The 23,256-nt window shown below is 44.6% G+C and overlaps 1 pseudogene; it reads left to right on the plus strand.

The window, feature by feature from the left end:
- The first annotated feature begins 23,011 nt into the window (after window positions 1–23,011).
- On the plus strand, window positions 23,012–23,111 carry LOC126000636 (uncharacterized; annotated as a pseudogene).
- The last annotated feature ends 145 nt before the right edge of the window (window positions 23,112–23,256 follow it).

Here is a 23,256-nt window from a genome sequence, read left to right on the forward strand (position 1 = left end):
GACCCTAATCTTGGTCTAGGGTACTTACCTCGTCTGACTAAGTAGTGTAAATAAAAACCCTCCATGTTTGCCCACCTTGGATCATCTCAGTGTGTTTGATTAAGAGAATGCCTATTAACACAATACTGAGTGCTGGGAACAGAATAAGAGTCTTGTCAGATGTCTGACTACTTGGGATCTTTCTTCCACCCTCATTTCACCATAGACCCCACATCTGTGGAAGATGTGAGGAAGGTCAGATGCTTTTTACCCAACTACAGACATGTTTATAATCAAAGTTCTTAAACAAAGACAATATTATGAGAAAAGAAATTAGGTGGCGCTAGAGGTAAGGTGTCTGCCTTGCAAGCAATAGCCAAGGAAGGACTGCGGTTCGATTCCCTAGCATCCCATATGGTCCTCCAAGCCAGGGGCGATTACTGAGTGCTTAGCCAGGAGAAACCCCTTAGCATCAAACGGGTGTGGCCCGAAAAAAAAAGCAATTAAAAATAAATCCTCAGAAGCCTGAAACATAGAATGGAGGTAGGGCGTTTGTCTTGCATGCAGATGGACAGTGGTTCCAATCCCGACATTCTAAATGGTCTCCTGAGTCTTCCACAAGCGATTTCAGAACATAGGGCTATGAGTAGCCCCTGAACACTTCAGGATGTGACTGAAAAACCAAAAATAAAGTAAAACAAAATAAATTTAAAATATCTTCAATACATTTTTTTTGGTTTTGGGGCTACACCCAGCAGTGCTCAGGGGTTACTCCTGGCTGTCTGCTCAGAAATAGCTCCTGGCAGGCACGGGGGACCATATGGGACACCGGGATTCGAACCAACCACCTTTGGTCCTAGATCGGCTGCTTGCAAGGCAAACACTGCTGTGCTATCTCTCTGGGCCCATTCAATACATTTTTTACCTCTCTTCTTTTTCTTCTTTCTCTTGATCGTCTCTTCTTCCCTTCTTCCTCCTCTTCTTTATCTTTCTCCTCTTCATCTACTTCTTCCTCATCTACTTCCCCCTTCTTTTTTTAATTTTTTATTTTTAATTATGAGAACAAAGATGCAAAGAAAGAGGACAAAGTAAAGTTACAGTGGAAGGACAATCACCCATAACATAATTCTCAGAAGAAGTCCCCTTGCTGATATCTTAACTTTGAACTTTCAGCCAAAGAACATTAAGATAAATGAAACAGAATTCATGTACAATTACTTTGTCCCTCAAGTCCCAAGATTGTAACACATTATAATATTTCTTAACAGCACACAAGGCAATCGAAAGCCATAAAACTTACATAAATCCGTAAATATTAGAGGCATAATATTTTTTTACATTTCCATGTATATGCATATTAGCTTAAGTTAACCTCAAATTTTAAGTGGGTTTTTTTAAGGAGTAGAGTCAAAGGAGCACAGTAAAACGGTGTTAGAGTGGCAATTGTTGTTTGCCTAGGCCCACCAAAATATGAGGGGCATGGAAAGGAATAACCTTGGCCTAAATACAAAGAGACCCTACCCTTGAAGTTTTCTGGCAGAAGACCAACTCTAGGCTCCAGGCAAGCTAGATAGTCCAATCCAAGACATTGTCTGTAGTGCCAACACACTTTTATTTTTCACACAGTCTCTGCTGTTGGTATCATGTTTCTGTATCAAAGATCCTGGAATCTGTATATCCAGGATCTGCCCGCCCTCCACCCTGTGCCCTTCACACCCTAGAGCAAGGTGGGGAAAGCTTGGGACCCCATCTAGAAGGGAACCCCCGACGCCCACCTTGTCTGGCCGCCTAGGCTGCCACTCCAGAAGGCCTGGAGGTCGGGGGCAGAAGAGGGGAAGGCTGGGGGCCTATCAAGGCTCCCAGTGCACCCAAGTTAGGGAGAAGGCCTTCCACATGGGGTCTCCCCAAACCTCATGCCAGCTAGAGCTAGCCTCCCGCTAGCTCTAGAGAGGATGGATAGAGAGCGGGAAACCGGGATCTTCCCCTGCCCTACACCCTGCGCCCTTCCCACCCTAGAGCTGAGGGAAGGGCGGGGAAAGCTTGGGAACCCATCCAGGAGGGACATCCCGACACCCACCTTGTCCGGCTGCCTGGGCTGCCACCCCAGAAGCCCTGGAGGCCGGAGGCAGAAGAGGGGAAGGCTGGGGGCCTATCAAGGCTCCCAGTGCACCCAAGTTAGGGAGAAGGCCTTCCACGTGGGGTCTCCCCAAACCCCATGCCCTACTTCCCCCTTCTTCCCCCTTTTTCTTCTCTTCTTTCTCCTCTTCTTCCTCTTCTTTTTCTTCTTTTTCTTCCACTTCCTCCTTTTATTCTTCCTCTTCCACTTCGTCCTTCTTTTCTTCCTCCTACTCCTCTGCTTTTTCCTTCCTCTAATTTCTTTTTTCTTTTTATTCTTCTTCCCCTTTTTTTCCTCTTCTTCATATTCTTCTTCCTCTTCCTCTTCTCACACTTTGTCCAACTCTTCTTAATATTCTCTTCCTGAGTCTCTAAATCTCCAATGATTCCTATGTTGTTCCTGTTGAGTTTAACAAAGACTTCTATTTTCAACTGCTCACATATTTTGAGTAGTAAATTCATTGTTTGATCATTTGCTTTAAAGGTTCTTTTCCAATCTCTTCTGCTGTATGCAGTGGTGCTGCATCTGTCCATCCTCAGCTGCTGTTACGCCTTTGGAGAGGGTTTTCACTGAGGTGTTCATTTCATCCACTGAGATTTTCAGACCTCTTATTTCAGTTGTGAGTTCTGTCACTATGGTCTGTTCAGATCGATCTATGCTTGCTTTGAGTTCTTTGAGCATCCTTCATATTAATACTCTAAACTTTTATCTGAGAGTCTTTTCAGATCATCTTCATTCTCTATGCGTGGTATTTTCATGCATTGCTTCACCACTGCAACACTTCTATAGTGGTTTTTACTATGTGCTGTGCTGGGTTCATGGTTCAAACTTTTTAAACAGGGGGCTAGTTCACTGTCCCTCAGACCATTGAATGAGCGGAGTATAGTGAAAATAAAAACTATGAACAAATTCCTTTGCACACTGCATATATCTTATTTTGAAGTGAAGAAACAAAAAGGAACAAATACAATAGTATTTTGAAGACCCCTGGTTTAAAAGATGAGGACTGCACAGAGCTAAGCTGAGCTGCTGCACTCTTCTGGCCTGTACCGGGATTGGGTACTGGAGTTTATGTTCAATGGCATCTTCTTGGCTGCCTTGAACAGAAAAGCAACAGGGAACTAGGCAGCATTCTTTTGTAATGGCTCTCCGGGTTTGGGCCCACAGGCCACCCGAGACCTACTTAGGACATTTATCCAGCCAGTTGGGTGTTTCTGCTGCTGCTGCCTGTCCTACTTAGAAGCTGACTCGTCCTGAGCCTGCAGTGCTCATGTGTGAGATGTGTGCTGCACTCTCCAACTCCCCACTTCTCTCTCTCAACTCTGATAAGTTTGTTGATTAAAATGTACTTTTTCGGCCCGGAGAGACAGCACAGTGGCGTTTGCCTCGCAAGCAGCCGATCCAGGACCAAAGGTGGTTTGTTCGAATCCCGGTGTCCCATATGGTCCCCCATGCCTGCCAAGAGCTATTTCTGAGCAGACAGCCAGAAATAACCCCTGAGCACTGCTGGGTGTGGCCCCTCCCCCCCCACAAAAAAACAGAAAGATATACTTTTTTACTCTTTTTAAATATTGTATTTGGTTTATTTTTGTTCAAAATAATATGTTGGAAGTGTGCATAGAAATGTGTTGTTTTCTAAAAAAAAATAAAGAAATGTGTTGTTTTCTATTTTTAAAATCCATTTTCAGCTTTATTTATTTATTGATTTGTTGATTGTTGATTGGTTTCTGGGCAACACCAAGAAGCACTCAAGAGTTTATTTTAAAATATATTAAAATATTTTCTATTTAAAATTTTTTTGTTTTGTTTGTTTGGGCCACACTTTGCAGTGCTTAGAGGTTACTCCTGTCTATGCACTCAAAAATCATTCCTGGCAGGCTTAGGGGACCATATCGGATGCTGGGATTCAAACCACCATCCTTCTGCATGGAAGGCAAATGCTCTACATCCATACCATCTCTCCAGCTTCATATTTAAAAAATATTTTGAATTTTTTTCATTTCTGTTTTAGGGCCATAACCAGCCACGCTCAGAGGTCACTCCTGGCTCAAGACTCAGAATTTGCTCCTGGTTCCAGATACCATATGGGATGCAGGGTATCAAACCTGCATCCATCCTGGGTTAGCTACACTTAATGCAAATGCCCTACCACAGTGCTACCACTCTGCCCTATTTTAAATGTTTTCAAATGTTTAAAAACATTTTTGTTGTTTTAGTTCTTTGGGTCATACCCAGCAGCGATCAGTGGATACTCCTGGCTCTATGCTCAAAAATTGTTCCTGGCAGGCTCGGGGGACCATATGGGATGATTGGGTTGAAACCACCATCCTTCTGCATGCAAGGCAAATGCTCTACCTCCATGCTATCTCTCCAGCCCCTTAAAATATTTTTAAATTTTTAAAATATATTTTTGGGTTTTGGGTCACACCTGGCAGTGCTCGGGGGTTACTTCTGGCTCTATGCTCAAAAATCATTCCTGGGAGGCTCAGGGGACCATATGGGATGCTGAGATTTGAACCACTGACCGGTGTGCAAGGCAAATGCTTTAACTACATGCTATCTCTGCGGCCCCAAATTTTTAAACTTTTAATTATTGTACTTGTTACAGCTGTTTTATTTTTTGTTTGAACCCTGGCATCTCCTATGGTCCCACGAGCCTACCAGAAATGATTTTAGAGAGCCAGCTGCAGAGCCAGGAGTAACTCCTGAATGCAGCCAGGTGTGACCCCAAAACAAAATATATATAATTTAAAAGAAAAGAGAGGAGGGTGATGTTGCAAGGTTTATTTTGTTTGCTTGTTAGTTTGTTTTTGCATAAGCACAGTAATTATTGGGAAAATTAGAAAGAAAACTTCCTTGACTTACTCACTGACAGCCAAAAATTAAAATGGAATTAAGTCACTTTATTACCAGCACAGCCTACATCGTAAGACCCAACCATCATAAGACCCAACCACAAGTCCCCAAGTACCTCAACATTATTCCCACAGGACACTCAAGGACGTAGAGAAGGAAATATTCTCTGACCGAAAAAATAAGGCATCAGCCTCTCGGTGAAGGTCCCAGTGAGTGTGTGTACGTCGGTCTTCTAGCTCATGCTCTAGAAGGAAATCTCCTTCAACTCGTAGTCCAGAAAGACCCCGAAGCAGGCGACTGCCCCTTTCCCCCATAGGAAGTGGGGAAGGATCAGCGACACGGTCATGGTCATCTGCCAGCAGCCATTGTGCGGGGTCTGTGTGGCCCGAGTGCCCTGGAGAAGTCCTCGGTGCAGATGCCCAGACTCGTGAGCCTCGGATCTCCACCTGCCAAAGTGCCGGCCCCCCTGAAGACCCGGGCCCCCAGGACTGCCACGTGATTGGTGAATGCATGGGGACACATGCCAGGGCTGGTCTGGGCGCTCTCTGGGCAGTAGCTGGTGGTTGTCTGGCAGGCAATGCAGAGATCCGGGTGAGCAGTCTCAGGGTCCAGTGTTAGGTGCACCTGAAACTTGGCCCTCATGTTGCCCAAGCCACTGTAGCTGAGGGGCAGAGAGGGAGTCTCCCATTTGTGCTCCCAGGAAGGGGCCGCAGGGAATACCGGACTCTGGCACTGGCTCTCGGCCAGATGCAGGGCTCCAGCGTCCTGGAGGAGGTGGGCATCGGTCTACAGCACCATGAGCAGCTCCTTCCCAATGCAGGCCTCCCCGGACAACTGCTCTTTTGTGTTCAGCATGTGTCTCTAAAGACCGGCTCTTTGGTGCACCAGCTTCCTCCCGATGGAACGGTCCTGTTTTCTCAAGAACTGTGCCCATTGGCTGCCTTCCTGGGTCGCATTTTGCTTCTGCAGTTTCAACTGGCCTTTCAGCTCAGTGACTTCGTCGTCTTTCCTTTCCAAGGCCCTTACTGCCTCCTCCAGCTGCTCTCTCAGCTGCCAGAGGCAAGTCTTGAGCTTCGCCCTGTGATGAGCAGCGGCTTCTGCAATGGGAGTCAGGTGGTGGGCCTGGTGGTCAGGGGAGGCAACGCACTGCGCCACACAGCAGCTCCAGGTCATTCTCGAAGAACAGGCTCAGGGCCTGCTGGTGCCTCTCACAGTGGCCTCTGCCCTCTTCTTCCTCATCCTCTTCATTTTCTTCCTGCTCCTTCTCACTGTTCTTCTCCCTCATGCACAGAATCTGCTGGACCACATCAGTCATGTCCCCCAGCTTCGTGTTCTGGGGGTGCCCACCTGTGCAGGGGTGCAAGCACACGGGGCGGAGCAGGGCAAGACGTCGTGCAGGTGCTCCCAGTGCTGCTGCAGGCATGAGCCACAGCAGTTGTGGCCACATTCCAGGGTCACAGGCTCCTGCAGGAAAGCCTGGCACATGGGGCAGCGGGCCTCTGCTTGCAGCTCAGTCAGGGAGGCCACCAGGGCCATGGTCACACACGCTGCCACGGGAAAAGGCAGGCCTGGGACTATGAAGCAGGAGCATGTTGTTGCAGCTCTGACCTCAGCTACTCTGGGCCCTTTCCAGCCTTCCACAGAGCCTGGAGGGGAATCTGCAATTCGTCCTCTGGTAGGTAGAAGGCGCCACTCAAAGGAGAGTTGGAAACCTAAGGCAATGTTGGAATAGAAATGAAAATACAGATTGTGGAAAACCACGATATTTCCAAAAAGATGACAGACCCTAAGCCAAGAATCAATGTCTAAACTCTTACTTATGATAGTTGTCCATTATCTTGTACTCTGCTATGGAGCCAGGTACAAAGATGCCCTTTGTGTCTTTAGCTTGAAGATCCTCCCTACCCCTGGTGGCAGCTTGCAGCTCATCTGGATCCTGTGGTTGCTCCCCACTGTCAGGTGTGGTCTCAGAGCTGGGTCCAAAGCAGGGAGGATGTGTACACCCCTCCTGCAGGCTCAGGGCTCACGGCTCAGGCCAAGCCACCAACTCCAGAGATGCAAATGGACTGAAGATGGAACTCAGGCAATTAGGGTGGGTCCTTCCCTCTCCCATTGGTCAGATTCCAACATGCATTCTTTATAGGGAATTGATTGGCTCCTGAAGGCATTTCTTGATCCTATCATTTGCATAGGTTGGGGATTTTCTTGGCCCCACCTCTCCCCTCACTAATCTTTTCAACTTCCTCAGGGACTAGAAATCCCTCCTGGTTTTTTATTTTTTGTTTTCAGTCAAGGCTGCACTCTTGACTGTCAGCTATTAAATGAATATCTCCATTAGTTTCAAAGGAGAAATGATGTGTCGGGTTCTGTGAAATGTATTGTAGGTTTCTGTGGAAATCCTACTGTACCACGTGGCATTTTCTATTTTGTTTGTTTTTGTTTTGGAGCCACACTAGTCAGCGCTGAGGAGTTAATCCTGGCTTTGAGCTCAGGAATCATTCCTGGCAGGTACCGGGAACCAAATGGCAAGCCAGGAATACAATCCAGGTTCATTCTGGATCAGTTTCATTCAAGGCAAATGCCCCACCACTGTGCCATCACTGTAGCCCCACTACTTGGCATTTTCTAGGCTAAAAAATAACCAAATAAATATTGTATGATAGTTTAGAGAAAATATTCTAATAAAATATAATGTGTGGGGGCAAGAGAGACGGCATGGAGGTAAGGTGTTTGCCTTGCATGTAGAAGGACGGTGGTTCAATCCCAGCATCCAATATGGTACCCTGAGCCAGCCAGGGGCGATTTCTGAGCATAGAGTCAGGAGTAGCTCCTGAGCCTGCTGGGTGTGACCCAAAAAACAAATAAAAAATTTAATGTGTGAAATACATGAGGAAAATTTTAAGATGAAGGATATCAAGACTGGAGGGATAACACAGAGATATGGAGCATTCCTGGCAAGCAATTGATATGGTTTCAACTGTGGACATTCCATATGGTCCTCTAAAAATTCCAGGAATGACTACTAAGTGCAGGGTCAGGAATGACCCCTGAGCACCACTGGGTGTGCACCCGAAACAAAAAAATAGAAAATACAGTCAATATTTGGAGTGTTGTCAGTTCCACTGTTAGTTTCCATATTCTTGGGCTGATACCACTCTGGTTCTTCCTGGTTCTGTCACTCACATCAATAGATTTCTTTCTTTCTTTTATATTTGCTTTTCTATTAATCAATTTTAAATCTTCATTCTGTTCATGTAGATGGAATGATCTCATAAATTGGTTTTGCTTTGGTTTAGTTGGTGTTTAGAGCCACATATGGCAGCACTCAAGGATCACTCCAGGCTCTGGGCACAGAAATCTCACCTGGAAGTCTCTGAAGACCATATGGGATGCCAGGTTGAACCTGGTTTGATCCATGGGTCAGCAGCATGCAAGGCAGATGAGCTTCTGCCGTATCACTCCAGCCCTTCGTGTTTGTTTTTATATAAAATTTTTGCTTTTAATATAAATCTGCAACAAAATTTTCATAACATTCCAAAGTCTCCATACTGCTTGGAACTGTTTGCCTTCGGGTTGTGTCATTGTATTGTACTTGGTTGACTAAACTTGATAGACACTAAATGATGTTTTTACAAATTGAAGGATTGGGACAACTTCATATCCTGTAAAAACAAAGATTCCCCACCCTAAATCCATGATAAGGAACTCTAGAGAAAGACAAGTCCTAACCCTATTAAAGTTTACTTTTCCACTCAATAATGGGGCCAAAGCAGTGGCACAAGTGGTAAAAGCATCTATACCTTGCACATGCTAACCTAGGATGAACAGAAGTTCGATCCCTTGTTTCCCATATGGTCCCCCAAGCTAAGAGCAAATTCTGAGCACATAGCCAGGAGTAATCCCTGAGCAACATCAGGTGTGGAAAAATGAAAAAAGGAAATAAAATCAAAGTTAGTGCCCTCCAGGAATATCAGGGTTTGAGTGAGCTTGGAAAAAAACAACCTTAACAATCAAAAGTTTGGGGCCGGGCGGTGGCGCTAGAGGTAAGGTGCCTGCCTTGCCTGCGCTAGCCTAGGACGGACCGTGGTTCGATCCCCCGGTGTCCCATATGGTCCCCCAAGCCAGGAGCGACTTCTGAGCGCATAGCCAGGAGTAACCCCTGAGCGTCACCGGGTGTGGCCCAAAAAACAAAAAAAAAAAACAAAAAACAATCAAAAGTTTGAATCAAATTAACCCTTGACAGCCAGGTTCTGTATCAGAGTATCCCTCCACAACAGAGTTCATTATCAGAGTATTCACCCAACAACCAGGTTCCATATTAGAATATTCCTTGAGGGCTGAGGTTTGAGTCAGAGATCCCCTGACAACCAGGAATATCCCTAGATGACCAAGGTTTGAATCAAAGATCCCCCCCAACAACCTGGGTTTGAATTATAGTACCCTAGACAACCGAAGTTGAGCCAGAAAAATTCGTGATTAAGACAACTATATAATGAGATGGTTGCTCTCTTAATATCTGTTACTACTTGTAATTTCTATATAAACTGCTTGAAGATTTGACTCAGGGTCCTTGCCAAGACTTCCTAGTAGGATGAAGCTCAGACACTGGTTAACCAAATAAACTCCCTTTTGCACCTTGCATTATAAGTTGTCTTTGACTCTCAGTACCAACTCGAACAATCCAAATCTTCTAGAGATTCCATTGACAAATAATTTGTTTTCACCTTTTTTAGCCTTCCAGCAATGAAAAACTTTTTTTTTTTTTTTTGGTTTTTGGGCCACACCCGGTAACGCTCAGGGGTTACTCCTGGCTATGTGCTCAGAAGTTGCTCCTGGCTTGAGGGACCATATGGGACACCGGGGGATCGAACCGCGGTCTGTCCAAGGCTAGCGCAGGCAAGGCAGGCACCTTACCTTTAGCGCCACCACCCGGCCCCAAACTTCTTTTTTTTAGGGTGGGGCCAGACTGTGTAAACTGGGAAGGGCATTTGCTTTTTTTTGTTGTTTTTTGTTTGTTTGTTTGTTTTGGTCTACACCCAGCAGCACTCAGGGGTTACTCCTGGCTCTAGGCTCAGAAATCGTCCATGGCAGGCTCTGGGGACCATATGGGATGCCGGGATTCGAACCAATGACCTTCTGCATGAAAGGCAAATGCCTTACCTCTTTGCTATCTCTCCGGCTCATGAAAAACTTTTAATTAAGGAATGGAAGGGTTTTTGGTTTTGGTGTTTGGGGAGGGGTTGTTTAGGGCAGTATCTAGTGGTGCTCAGGGCTACTCCTGGCTCTCTGCTCTGTTACTAGCCCACATCTGGCGGTGATGAAGGGTTATTCCTGGATATGACCTTAGGAATCACACGTGACAGGCTCAAGGAACCCTCTGGGAGGCTGGGGCTAGAAACCAGGTCAGCCACATGCAAGGAAAACACCCTAACTGCTAGGCTATTGAACAAACCCCATAAGAATGTTTTTAAGTTTTGTCTATGTGCATCACCTTTTTTTAATACTTTCCCCTACTAAAAGACCTAGAAATATATTTGGGTTTGGGGGGCTGTTTTATGTTGTTTGGGGATTTCCCAAGCAGTACTCAGGAGGCTGAAATATTGCCAATGGGCCTGAAGAGCAGAGCAAGGAGATATTAGCAAGGTATTAGCAGGTATTATCAGGGGGGCCTTGGTGAAGGAACATCCTGGAGACTTGATTGTGAGATCCTCCCCCAAAACCTTGAGGGCACAGAGGACTCTGCTCAAAACTTGTCCAGAAGTGGGCACAGGATAAAGATAGAGAGGTGGGGTAGGGTTGTGATTGTGAAAAACACACCAGCACTCAGACAGCAGAAAGGTCTCTGACATTATTCCCCAACTGGGTTACACAGGGCAAACAAGGCATATAAGTGGTCGAGGGACTTGCTGTCAGCTCAGACAATATTCATGGAAAACTCTATGAAGAGGACCCAAGACCGAAGTAGGGCAGGAGCTTTCCCGAAAAGCTGTCATTGAGTGTGCAAAACTGGGAGCAGTTTACCAAATTGCAAAAGGCAACTTTTTCCAAGTCATAGTCCAGAAACATGCCAATGTGGTTCAGTACCTGGTGGACCCCAGTGAGCTTCTGAAGTTGCCAGCAGCCGTCACCCAGGCTTCCCTATCTGCGCCACTGCCTGTGCAGGTGCCCAGCGCCCCTCAGTAGCGCCAGGTCTGTCTGTAGCTACAGAACAAGGATGTCTCTCAGCAGCGACTTGAGGGTGGAGCAATGCCTGACAGCTTCAGTCAGTGCTCTTTCCCTTCACTCACCCCTTTTGAAGACCCACCTTGGCTGAATTAAGTATTGGATAAGTACATTTATGACTTAACTCCATCTGCCCCCTATCTACAGGTAAATTGTGTCTGAATAAAAATGATAAATGAAGAGGTGAGGCAGCATTCAGTTGATAAGATGGAAAACCCATGTTTATCAATGCTTTTTAACCTTTATGTCTGATTAATTTTTGGTTTTGTGTTTTATTTTAGCTTTTGGGCCAAACAAAGAGGCACTCAAATTTTTTTTTTTGGTTTTTGGGCCACACCCGTTTGACGCTCAGGGGTTACTCCTGGCTATGTGCTCAGAAATAGCCCCTGGCTTGGGGAGACCATATGGGACACCGGGGGATCGAGCCGCGGTCCGTTCCTTGGTAGCGCTTACAAGGCAGACACCTTATCTCTAGCTCCACCTTCCCAGCCCCAGGCACTCAAATTTTACTGGGAAAATAACCAAACTAGGAAATGTAGAATGACCTTTCTTCAGTGCAACAGGGAGGACAGCAAGGAACTGTCTTGGATCATTGCCATGGTGACTCCCTCCTTGATCCAAAAATAGATAACATGGCCTTCCTCCTGACCTGCATCTCACAACTGGTGCATTTTTGACACTAGACTGAACTTGCAATGCCCTCAAAAGATTCTCCTTTACAGAAGCCCCAAAGCTAAAAGGGTGCTATTCTACTAATGATGCACTCTGACTCTCAAGGCCTTCTCTGAGCTGATAATTTCACTATTGGCATCCAACTGGAGAGATCCCATCTCCAGAGTATGACTTTTATTTGAGTATTTCAGTTAACTTCTTCTAGAGATCAGCGTCTGATAATGGCTCAGGAGAAATGTTCCCCTCATCTCTGCATTGCTCATCCTGGACGTACTTTCACGTAAACCTAATGGTTAAGACATTTTTTGTTCCATAAATGATTCACTTCACATGTCCTCATCATCTTTACCTTTTCTTAAACTGCATTTGGAAAATATTCATTTTCTAGGACCATTTTCTTGAAGCTGAATTCAAGGGTATGACAAGTATCCCCTCTTGTATTGTCTGGGAGCCCTTAGTCTCTGTACATATTTCTATCTAAATATTCTGCAGCTTTACACCTACTGGTAGAGAGGAAATAGTAAATATGAAACTTTTTGAAAGTTATTATCGCCACATTTCCAGTGTTACTGGTGGTAAAAGAATTGCTGTGAATCAAAGTTCATTAAGCCCTGAACTTAGCTGCATCTATCCCTTTATCAGAAGATTATACTCATCACAACCACAATCTAGGATGTTCCCAGAAGAGCTAGCAGCATCAGCATCTGACTCTTGTGGAAGGTCTCAAGGAAGATTTCTTCCTTCCTAGCACATACCCGGGATCAGTATATGGAAGTTTAGTATACTTGAGTCTTATTGTTCTTTTGAAATTTACTAGAAATTAAATGCTAGTGTCAATACCTAAATTCTGTTGTGCTTTGCAATGTGGAAGTAAAGGCAACAGAAATCGCATAATTTTCCTCAAAATAGATTATAACTCCCATGCAGACATGCATAGACTAGGAGGTGGAGAGTTAGTCCAGATGATGGTAAGTTTGTCTTCAAACAGTAATACTGGTACAATGCTCAACATACCATATAGTACCCCAAAAGTCAAAAAAAAAATTCCACAATGTAAATAGCCTAGGAAATACCCCTGTGCTGCTGGCCCATTTCAGCTTCCTTGTGTGCTGTTATTTAGCTTTATGTAGAAATATTTTCAAAATTGAACTTCTTTACTTACATTCAAAACAAAGTCGGTTTGAAAAACCAGAAATGTTGGGGTTTTCAGGGGAAAATGTAAAGGGCAACAACCTGGAACAACAATCTCATACTTATATTTCTTCTCATTAATCTGGGAAGTTCCAGTGGACATTACAATATGAAAATAATAAAGGAAAAGATCTGTTCCACGGAAAAATCTATACTTCTATTGGTGCTGAATAACTGAGACATAAATTTACTATATGCTTCAGTAAATCATGAGTCATGTTTGTAGTAGGTTTCAGTTATATAAAAATTAAGTAAACCATGAGTCATAAGTTAGAACATAGAAAGATGCTTGCCTGCATATAGCCAACCAGGAGTGATCCGCCATGTCACCTTTGGTATTTAACAACAGCCAGGAGTGATTTTTCAGCACATTGCTCAGTTGATAACAGACCCATATGTCCATGAGAATCAAAAATATATACAAAATTATATTAGAAATATATGAGCCCTTGACTCACATCCAGAAACTTCACAAGGGATACATGAGGTTTCAGCAGCCCTGCCATATTCTCATGAAGCATAGGTGCCTCTCTCTAAGGTTTACTTTACAGTCAGATAACACACAATCTGGATTGTCACACTGTCTCAGATAATAATGTTAGGGCCAACTATATTTGAAGTGAATTCTGGGAAAATTGTGTGGACTTCAGTGTCCTCTGGTGGGCCACAGAGACACGTGGATGTTCTTAGTGCCCTATAGAGCCATTCCTTCTCCCTGAGTGAGTTTTCACTTCTTACCTTCAACTGGCCTCACAGAGTTAATAAAAGCTAGCAATGCTGTTTTATGACAACAGTTAACAAAAAGCGGGGGTGGTGTGGGGAGAAATAGCCTGGAGGTAAGGCGTTTGCCTTACATGCAGAAGCTGTTGCTTCTAATCGTGGCACCCCATATAGTCCCCTCAGCCTTCCAAGAGCGATTTCTGAGGTAGAATCAGGAGTGACTCCAGAGCTCTGCCAAATGTCACCTAAAAACCAAACCAACCAAAAAAAAAAAAAAAGCAAAACCTTTTTTTTTTTTTTTTTTTTTTTTTTTTTTTTTGTTTTTTTTTGGGCCACACCCGGTAACGCTCAGGGGTTACTCCTGGCTATGTGCTCAGGTGCTCCTGGCTTGGGGGACCATATGGGACACCGGGGGATCGAACCGTGGTCCGTCCAAGGCTAGCGCAGGCAAGGCAGGCACCTTACCTCCAGCGCCACCGCCCGGCCCCGGATTATAATTCCTAACATGGGTGATGGGAGTTGACGCTGAGATTGGGATAGATGAAGTTTTATATGCACAAAACCCAATTATCTATGACTTTGTAACTCACATATCTTTAACTAAATAAAAATGGTGAAGTCTAGGCCAGAGAGATTGCACAGCAGTAGGATGTTTGCCTTGCATGCAACCAATGCAGGATAGACCAGAGTTCTATTTCAGGCATCCCATATCATCCCCGCACCTGCGAAGAGCAATTTCTGAGTGAAGAGCCAGAAAAACCCCTGAGCACCATTGGGTATGACACTTCCCATAAAATGTAGAAGCCATAATTTGTGCAAATAAAAATTGTAAAACATCAACTGATAAAGAGAGTTCTAGAAATCTCTGGAAAATATTCTCCATGATGAAATTATATTAAGATAATTCCATAACTTGTCGCTGACAATTCCCAAATTCACCAGGGTGTATGTACATGTATCTTCATTTTGTGTTTGAATGTGCTACACAGAGGCTCTATTAGATGTAAAAAATATATATACATATATATGCACAAAACCCAATTATATATTTTATATATGTGTATATATATATATATATATATATATATATATATATATATATATAACTATGTCCCATAATTCCAGCCCTACTTGAGAAATTAAGTGGCAAATATGGGCATTATGTTTCAGTTGCGTGCAGGCATAGCCTTGGCCTTCCACATGTGGAGGTTTCTTCATCAGAATAGAGTTCCATTGCCTGAGTCAAGTCCAGAAATAAAAATTCAATTTCCAGCCAGGCGGTGGCAGGTAACTAGTCGGAGCCTGGCCCTTTAAGACTCCGACCGGAAGTATCTTGACGTCACGCGACCGCCATCTTCCTTCTTTGTTGCCAGACCGCGAGGAGGAAGCGCTGGCAATCAGGCCCCATCCGCCGCCTTAGGCCCCCAGACTGACGGTTTCGGGGTCCCCGCGGCTGCCAGGAAGTCTGGGGGCCGAATTCCTCTGCGCCGTCGGTCGAGGGGCCGCTCCACGCCCCGAGCTGCGGGTCTCGCCGGTGAGCGCGGGGGGGCTTGGATCGGGCGCCCGGACCCTGCGGCCTGCGCCTCTCCTCGGGCGCCCCGCGCTCCCCGGGGATCTTGGGGTTCGGCTTTAGGGCCTTCGCCGTGCTCTGCACTCAGTGCTCCCTCGGCCCGCTATTCCCAGCTCCCCACGATGGCGAGAACTGCTCCGGGCTCGGCGCTGGTTTCCAGACGAGGAGCATTTCCCTCCCCGAGTCCCGGAGCACTTTCCTCCCTCGCTCTGGGCTGGGGACCCGGCTTTGGGGGTTCTTGGGGAGGAAGAGGACAGGGAGTGGGTGCAGGACAGTCTTTTTGCAAGGGGTGCTGGGCACCCCAACAGCTCAGGGGCACGTGGGTCCCTCCCAGGTTTCCACTTGGATCAGCTGCCTGAGGGCGAACGCCCCCCTCTGTCCTCCTCTGCCCCCAACATCTGCTGAGCACCAGCAGGAGAGTTTGTCCCAGCGACTCCCCAGTGCGCACAGGCCACACCACGGTCCTTGGTAATGCTGTGGATGTTCAGATCATTGGGGGACAACAGGCTGTTGGGGCGCTCTCCTCTCCACAGGTTCCCTCCCAAGGAAGCAAACGCTGCATGCTGCTCCAGATGTGCAGGATCCGGTTAGGCTCCAGGGAGACCCAGCAGGAAGCAGCTGGACAGGGTTGTGCTCTCCCTGGTTGCTCACGGCTGTCTGTTCTCCAGCAGTGTGTGCCATGGGCCTTGCTGCTGCTCTTTGGGAGTGATCCAGGCTGCAGAAGATGGGCCCTCAGCGTCTGATGTCCAGTCCTCAGGTAAGGGGGCTCTCAGAAGGACAGGGGAGGGGGACAGGAGTGCAAAGCCCCACAGGGACTGCATGCCCAAGATATTTGGCAGTATTCTAGGGGTGGAGTGGCTCCTGGCACACCTAGCAGGGACTCTGGTCTCAGCAGTTTAAGGCCACTTTGACCTCGGTTTGGTGTCTTGTGCTTTTATTCAAGGCCAACCATATGGTACTCAGACCCTTCCCGGGACTCAGTGTTCTGGGTCACCTCTGGCAGGTCTAAGAACCTTTTGGATGCCAGGTTCCAGCATTGAGCTGCTGCTAATATGGTCCTGGATGTAGGTGAGGAAGGAAACATTGAGCCCATGATTTCTGCACGAAGCATTATTCCTGCCTTATCTGGAGAAAATCTCTGATTCATTTCTACTTCATGGCAACAACTGAAAGGAAATTCTCCTAGGTCTGCCATCTGAAATCATATCCTCGAGGCAGAGGGGGGTGGTCATATAGGCTGCTGTGTATTCCCCCTGGAACAGTGCCTTCCATGGCGAGTATGAAGCAGATAGTCTTCTTCCTCCAGAACAAATATCTTTTGTTTTGGCTGCTGCTTCCATGCCAGGACGATATCTGTGCCCAAGTTTACAGACTCACTCAGGATTCTGCATGCGTGTCTGACAGTCTCTCCCTGGGATCCGTAATTCTAGAACCCTGATGAAGAATTTTATGCTTTACTTCAGAGAACACCGCAAGGTCTATTTCTATACAAGCACTGCCATATGTGTTTGGTTTGGTTTTGGTTTTGGTTGCTTGGTACTTTCCATGTATCTACTTGTCTTGTTTCCTTTAGAATTTTGAGCCATTTGGCTGTGCTCAAGGCCTTTCCTTGAGTTTATACAGAGGGTTCACTCCTGGGGACTTCAGGGGGCACTGGCCTGTGCCTGAGATTGACTCCAGGTTGTCCCCCTCTGTGCCCTCCCTGGCACTATTGCTCAGGCTCAGGACATGCAGCTCAGCTCTTTTGTCCTTCACTCAGCAGACTCAGGTTCCTTCACGCAGCCACAATTCTCCTCAGTAAACCAAGTTGCATTTCTAAAGGCTCCTTGTCTGCAGTCTTGTGGTTTGTGGTTCTAATTGGGGAACAGGGACAAAGGATCGTTTTGGAAGCCATAGTTGCTGGGATTCAGGTGTTTTTACATACACTGGGACATATTTGTTTTGAGTGAACTGTGAGTGTTGATAAGCCAAAGCATATGTTTGATTCACTCACTAGACCCTCAATTTGCCTTCTTGCTGCTTGTATCCCGGGCAGATGGTCTCTGGAGGCAGTAGGGATTAGTGTGTATTTTGCATTTTGAGCCACAATTCGAGTTACTCTTTCAGCTCCTCTTCCTTTGTAGCCAGGGATTTAACCCAAGAGTGTTCAGTGAACCGAGTACAGAGATGGGCCATGTGTGATGTTTGCAAAGCCACACTTGCATGTACATTCTAGAATACAATCTGCATATCATGTTGGCAGATCAGGCTTTCTACCATAATGTCTGGTGACCTTCCATTCTGGGTGCCCATTGAAAGAGGATCTAGGAGGGTTGGTTCTCGTGAGGACATAAGGTAAAATCCCTGAGTCACTCTGGGGCACTGCGAATTCCTGTTCTCTCCCCAGCACGCTAGGTAAGCATTGGCCCTAAACACCTGTGTATGTGCTTAGGACATGGTCTCCTTCCCTGCGGTGGCTGTGAACTTCTCCCCGGAGGAATGGCTGTGCCTGGATGCCTCTCAGCGGAAGCTCTACAGAGACGTGATGCTGGAGACTTATGAGCACCTGCGGGCAGTAGGTGAGAGCTGTGGGGGGGTCTCTGCTGTGGGCTACATCCTGGGTCTACAGGGAGCTGCCAGGCTCAGGCTGGGATCTGGTTTCAACAGGGGAAGTGATTCTGCATAGCCGAATGTCAAGATCCCTCCCTGTTGTTCAGTCTTCCAACTCCTGACTTTATTTTCAGAAGAGTCCAACTTTCTATTTTTTTTTGGGGGGGGGCCACACCAGGCGATGCTCAGGGGTTACTCCTGGCTGTCTGCTCAGAAATAGCTCCTGGCAGGCACAGGGGACCATATGGGACACCGGGATTAGAACCAACATCCTTTGGTCCTGGATCGGCTATTTGCAAGGCAAATGCCGCTGTGCTATCTCTCCGGGCCCCCAACTTTCTAAATGTCTCAGTGACCAGAGAAATCATACATTTTGTCAGGGTTTGCCTACCTGTGCCAAACTGGGTTTCATCCCTGGCTCTGTCTATATACTCCTAAGTCTTCCAGATGTCCTCCACAGGCACAGAGCCAATATTTGTCCCTGATTACTGTGGTTTTGGCCAAAAGCACATAAATTGTGAGATCTTAGCCTGACCTGGAGTGCTCAGAACTGTTCTGGACTCTAATCAGTCTTGTCAGGTTTTGGAGATTCTTGGGTATCAGTGATGACTCTTGACTTGCCCTTCTTTATTTTTACATGTTCATGAGACTACAGCATTGGAAAGCCAATTAATGGGGCCAGAGAGATAGCATGGATGTAGGCATTTGCCTTGCTTGCATGCAGAAGGTGGGTGGTTCGAATCGCAGCATCCCATATGGTCCCCTAGCCTGCCAGGGCCGATTTCTGAGTGTGGAGCCAGGAGTTACCTCTGAGCGCTGCTGGGTGTTATACCCAAGAATTTAACCCAAGAGTGTTAAAACTCAAAAACCAAAAAAAAAATAAGGAAAAGAAAAAGTCACTTAATTTCTTTCCATGATTTCAAAGATCCACACAATAGCAGATCCTGAGGTTCCCAGTGCTTCCTATTGGGCAGTGATGATGTCTCTTCAAACAGTGTCCCTGATGTCCCTGCATACAGAGCATGTTTCCCAATCCTTTGCATCCTCTTCCTATCCAGGGACAGTTTGACTTGTAACTTACCTGTTAAAATTTCCTACTAAACAAATCCAAAAAAGGATATGCACAACTACATCCACATAAGGAAACATAGAATGCAAGTTATACCTATTAAGGATATTATATCTAAGGAATACACAAGGAAATATACATATTCTTTTAAAGTCTATTGAAATACACTAGGCAGGGAACAATATTCAGACCACAGCTTCAGAGTGTGACTGGGCCTTGTGGAGTTTGAATAACGGCTCCCAGTTGTAAAGAACAGTGTAATGTCCTCTATCTAAAGGTGTCTCAAAAGCAGAATCAAGTAGTGAGTTGCAGTCCGCAGAAAAGGGAGGTGGGAGAAAGCGGGCTGTCAAGAGCAAATCAGCTGTGACAGCTGCATCTTCTACTCTCCTTTGCTTTTGGGAGCTGGTTTGATGCAAGTTGAAGAGGGGGTATGTTCCATTTCCTCACCATTAGGAGCTGAGGGTAAAAACAATTAAATAGGGAGAAATAACAGATCAGAGTGGGAGAAGGAAAGGATCCAAAAGGATTTGTAAAGTGTTTAGCGGGGTCAGAGAAGGGTTCTATTTGTAACAGTGGAAGGACTGTTTACAATATAGGCATGTACAATACAGGTGGGCCCTAGACATAGAGGTAGCCCTCACACACACAGTCACACATATATAGACGGTGAAGATCGATCCATCAGTTGCACTTGAAAAACTGATCCAGATGCAACAGGTCAGAGTGCTTAAATAATATCAAGCTGACCGGTCAGATGGAAAATTTTTCAATTTCAAGTAAAATTATGATTGGTGAGGATAAACGTTGCTGATGAAAGTGTTTTTGGGTTGGATTGTGCATTTTTAAATCATAATGGGTCTTGAGCATCTAGGTTCCTATCCTGAAAGCAAATTGAGAACATGGGCATTATGCTATATGGCAATAGTAATCTAGGTTTAGTTGAAAATAAATCGCAAAACATACTGAGTGAATTAACACTGGAGCGTGAGTTTATTATGGCTTTATGTTAACAACAGTGCAGACTGGACATACTTTTCCTACTGCTCGACCTTCGTGGAAAAGATTTTAGTGTTTTGCCATTAAGTATAATGCTGGCTGAGAGATTTTTATAGAAAACATTCTCTTGATGAAGATTCTTTACACAACTGTTTTGCTGAGGGTTTTTTCTTCAGTGCATGTGAATATTTTATCAAATGCCTTTTCTGGTTTGATACTTATATCCTTTTAATTATGTAGAATATGATGTGGATTGATTATATACTGAACCATCTATGCATCCTTCAGAAAAAACACTCTTGGACACCAAGTAAAATTTTTTTGTATTTGTTTTTTGACCACACCTGGTGACACTCTGGTTACTCCTGGCTCTGCCCTCACAAATCACGGGGTGGAAGTGGTGGTGTTAGAGGTAAGGCCTTGCTCAAGGTAGCCAAGGACAGACCATGGTTCAATCCCCCAGCATCCCACATGGTCCCCCCCCAAGCCAGGATCAATTTCTGAGCACATACCCATGAGTAAACCCTTAGTGTCAACGGGTGTGGCCCCAAAACAAAAACGAACAAACAAAGAATATATCACTCCTGGCTTGGTGGACTATGTGGGGTGCTAGGGGATCAAGCCGCCATTTCTCTTAGATTTGGCATATGTAAGGCTAATGCCCTATTGCTTGTGCCACTGCTCTGGCCCCACCATGTTTAATCTTTTTGTTGTATTGTTGGATTCGATCTGCTGAGATTGGACTAAAGATTTTTCTTGGTATTATCTCTGTACACTTTGGGAATGAGCGTGATACTCTTTTAGAAAGTATTTGGAGGATTCCCATCTTTTTAGGATCAATGGTAAGTCTTCTCTGTTTGATAAATTTCATCTGTAAAGTTTTGTAATTACTGTTTCGATTTTCTTGTGATAGACCTAATTAGGCCTCTACTTCCTCGTAATTCAGTATGGAGATGTGACATTTTTCTAGAAATCTGTCTATTTCCTTTTGGTTATCTACCTTAATTGAACACCATTGTTCAAAATAAGCTCTGAAGGGAAGAGGTAGGAAAATATAAGGTCTTGTGATGTCTTGGATTTCTTGGGTTTCTGTAGTAATCTCTCCTCTTTCATTTCTAATTTAATTTATTTGAATATTTTCCCTTTCTTTCTCATGAGTCTGCCAGCAGTTTGTCTATCTTATTTATTGTTTGTTAAAAAAAACTTATCAACTTATCATTTGTTTCCTATATTGTTGATTTCTGCTCTGTTTCTGGTTTTTTTTTTCCCCCTTCGGTTTTTTGATCACACTTGGTGGCGTTCAAGGGTTCCTCCCTGAATTACTCTCAGAAATTGCTCCTGCAGGCTCAGGGGACCATATGGAGTGCTGGGGATTGAACAAAGTGCTTTCAGATTTGTGGCATGTGAGGCAAATTTCCTATCGCTCTGCTATGGCACCGTTCCCTGCTCTGTTTTTTTTTTTTTTTTAATTTTTTCAGCTCATGTTTGTTTTCTTTGCTCTTGGTCTTCAGATAACCACTTTCTCCAAAAATAAGATATTGTATTATATTAATTTTTGCTCCCGAAGATGTGCTAGGTCTTATTTTCATCACATGTCTTCTTTTCTTTTTTGTTTGTTTTTTTGAAGTCACACTCAGCAGCGCTCAGGGGTTACTCCTGGCTCTATGCTCATAAATTGCTTCTGGTGGGCTTAGGGGACCATATGGGATGCTGGGATTTGAACCAATGACCTTCTGCTTGAAACGCAGATGGCTAACCTCTATGCTATCTCTACGGCCTCGAGATCTCTTATTTTCAATGAGGAATATTGTATACAGATACTGTTAAATGAAAATAAAGGAAATTTATTAACTATATATGGTACAGCACCATGACTCTCCATTACGTCACTGGTTGCAAGAGGCCAGGCAGGGTGGCCCTAACAACCAGTTTATGGTAAATTATCATTCCAAGACAGAATCTAGGGGTCTTATTTTGGGGGGATTTCTTATATTTCACCCCGCAGGAAACCTATTAGGTAGGTCTTATTTTCAGAGATGTTTTATTTTCACAAAATATGGTACATAAGGTGTCCCATTATGTTCTAGATTTTGGCTTTTTTCTTTCTTCTTGTAGGCCTCTATTACTATGAATTATACCCTAATTACTGCTTTTGCTTTGTCTCATAGATTTTGGCAATTTTTTTCTTTATTATCATTTGTTTCAAGGAATATCTATTTCCTGTTAGATCCATCTGTTGTTGAGCAGCATGTTGTTTAGTATCCAGGTGTTTGATTTTCTATTTATAGTCTGATAGGATGTTTGGTATAATTTTTATATTTATGAGTTTATGTAAGTCAGACTTGTGTCCTACAATATGATCTATTCTAGGGAAGGTTTCATGTGCACTTAAGAAGAATGTGTATTCCACTTTTTGAGGATGAAAGGCCCTGAGTAGATTCATTAGTCCTAGATTGTCTAGTGTCTCATGTAGGTCTCTTATATCTTTGTTAGTGGCTCACCTAATGGACCTGTATATTGGCAATAATGGAATGCAGAAATCTCCCATTATATTACATTTCCATTCATGTTTCTCTAAGTTTATATATTGCTGGCTCTATGTTTGATGCATAAAAGTTGATCAGGGTTAGTACTTCTTGGTCTTTTGCTCCTAGGATCAATAATTGGTGCTCATCTTTGTCTTTAAATACTTTCCTGAGATTGCATGCAATTTGGTCTGTTGTAAATATGACTGTCTCAGCCGCTTTTGTTTTCCAGTAGCTTGTGTCATTGTATTCCATCCTTTTCCTTTGAGCCTGTGTCTATCCTGAACTTTGAATTATATTTTCTGCAGGCATCATGTGACAGGATTTTATTTCCTGATACAACCCGCTACTCTGCCTTTTGATGGGAGACTTTAGTTCATTGACATTTAAGGAAACTTTTGACAGAAAAGGCTATTTGCCATTTTATTTGTAGGACTGTTTTTACAATTGGGGATTTGGATTTTGTAATTGCTCCTTGAGCAGTTAATTTAGAATGAGTTTGTTATGTGCTCCCTTCAGCAGCACACATACTAAAATTTGAAGAGAAGATTAAAATGGCCCCTACACAAGGATGGCATGCAAATTTGTGAAGTGTTCCATAAAATTAAAACAAAAAGCAAATTGGTTTGTTTAGCACTATATTCTGAGGAGTAATTCTTGTTTGAGAATGTTTTTGACCCACGCTCCCATGGAAATAATAGGTTCACTTGATAGTGATCGTCAGGTTGAAATTTTCTCTTATGCAGTAGAA

Source organism: Suncus etruscus, assembly GCF_024139225.1.
Source record: "Suncus etruscus isolate mSunEtr1 chromosome X unlocalized genomic scaffold, mSunEtr1.pri.cur SUPER_X_unloc_4, whole genome shotgun sequence".
In the NCBI taxonomy this organism is placed as follows: domain Eukaryota; kingdom Metazoa; phylum Chordata; class Mammalia; order Eulipotyphla; family Soricidae; genus Suncus; species Suncus etruscus.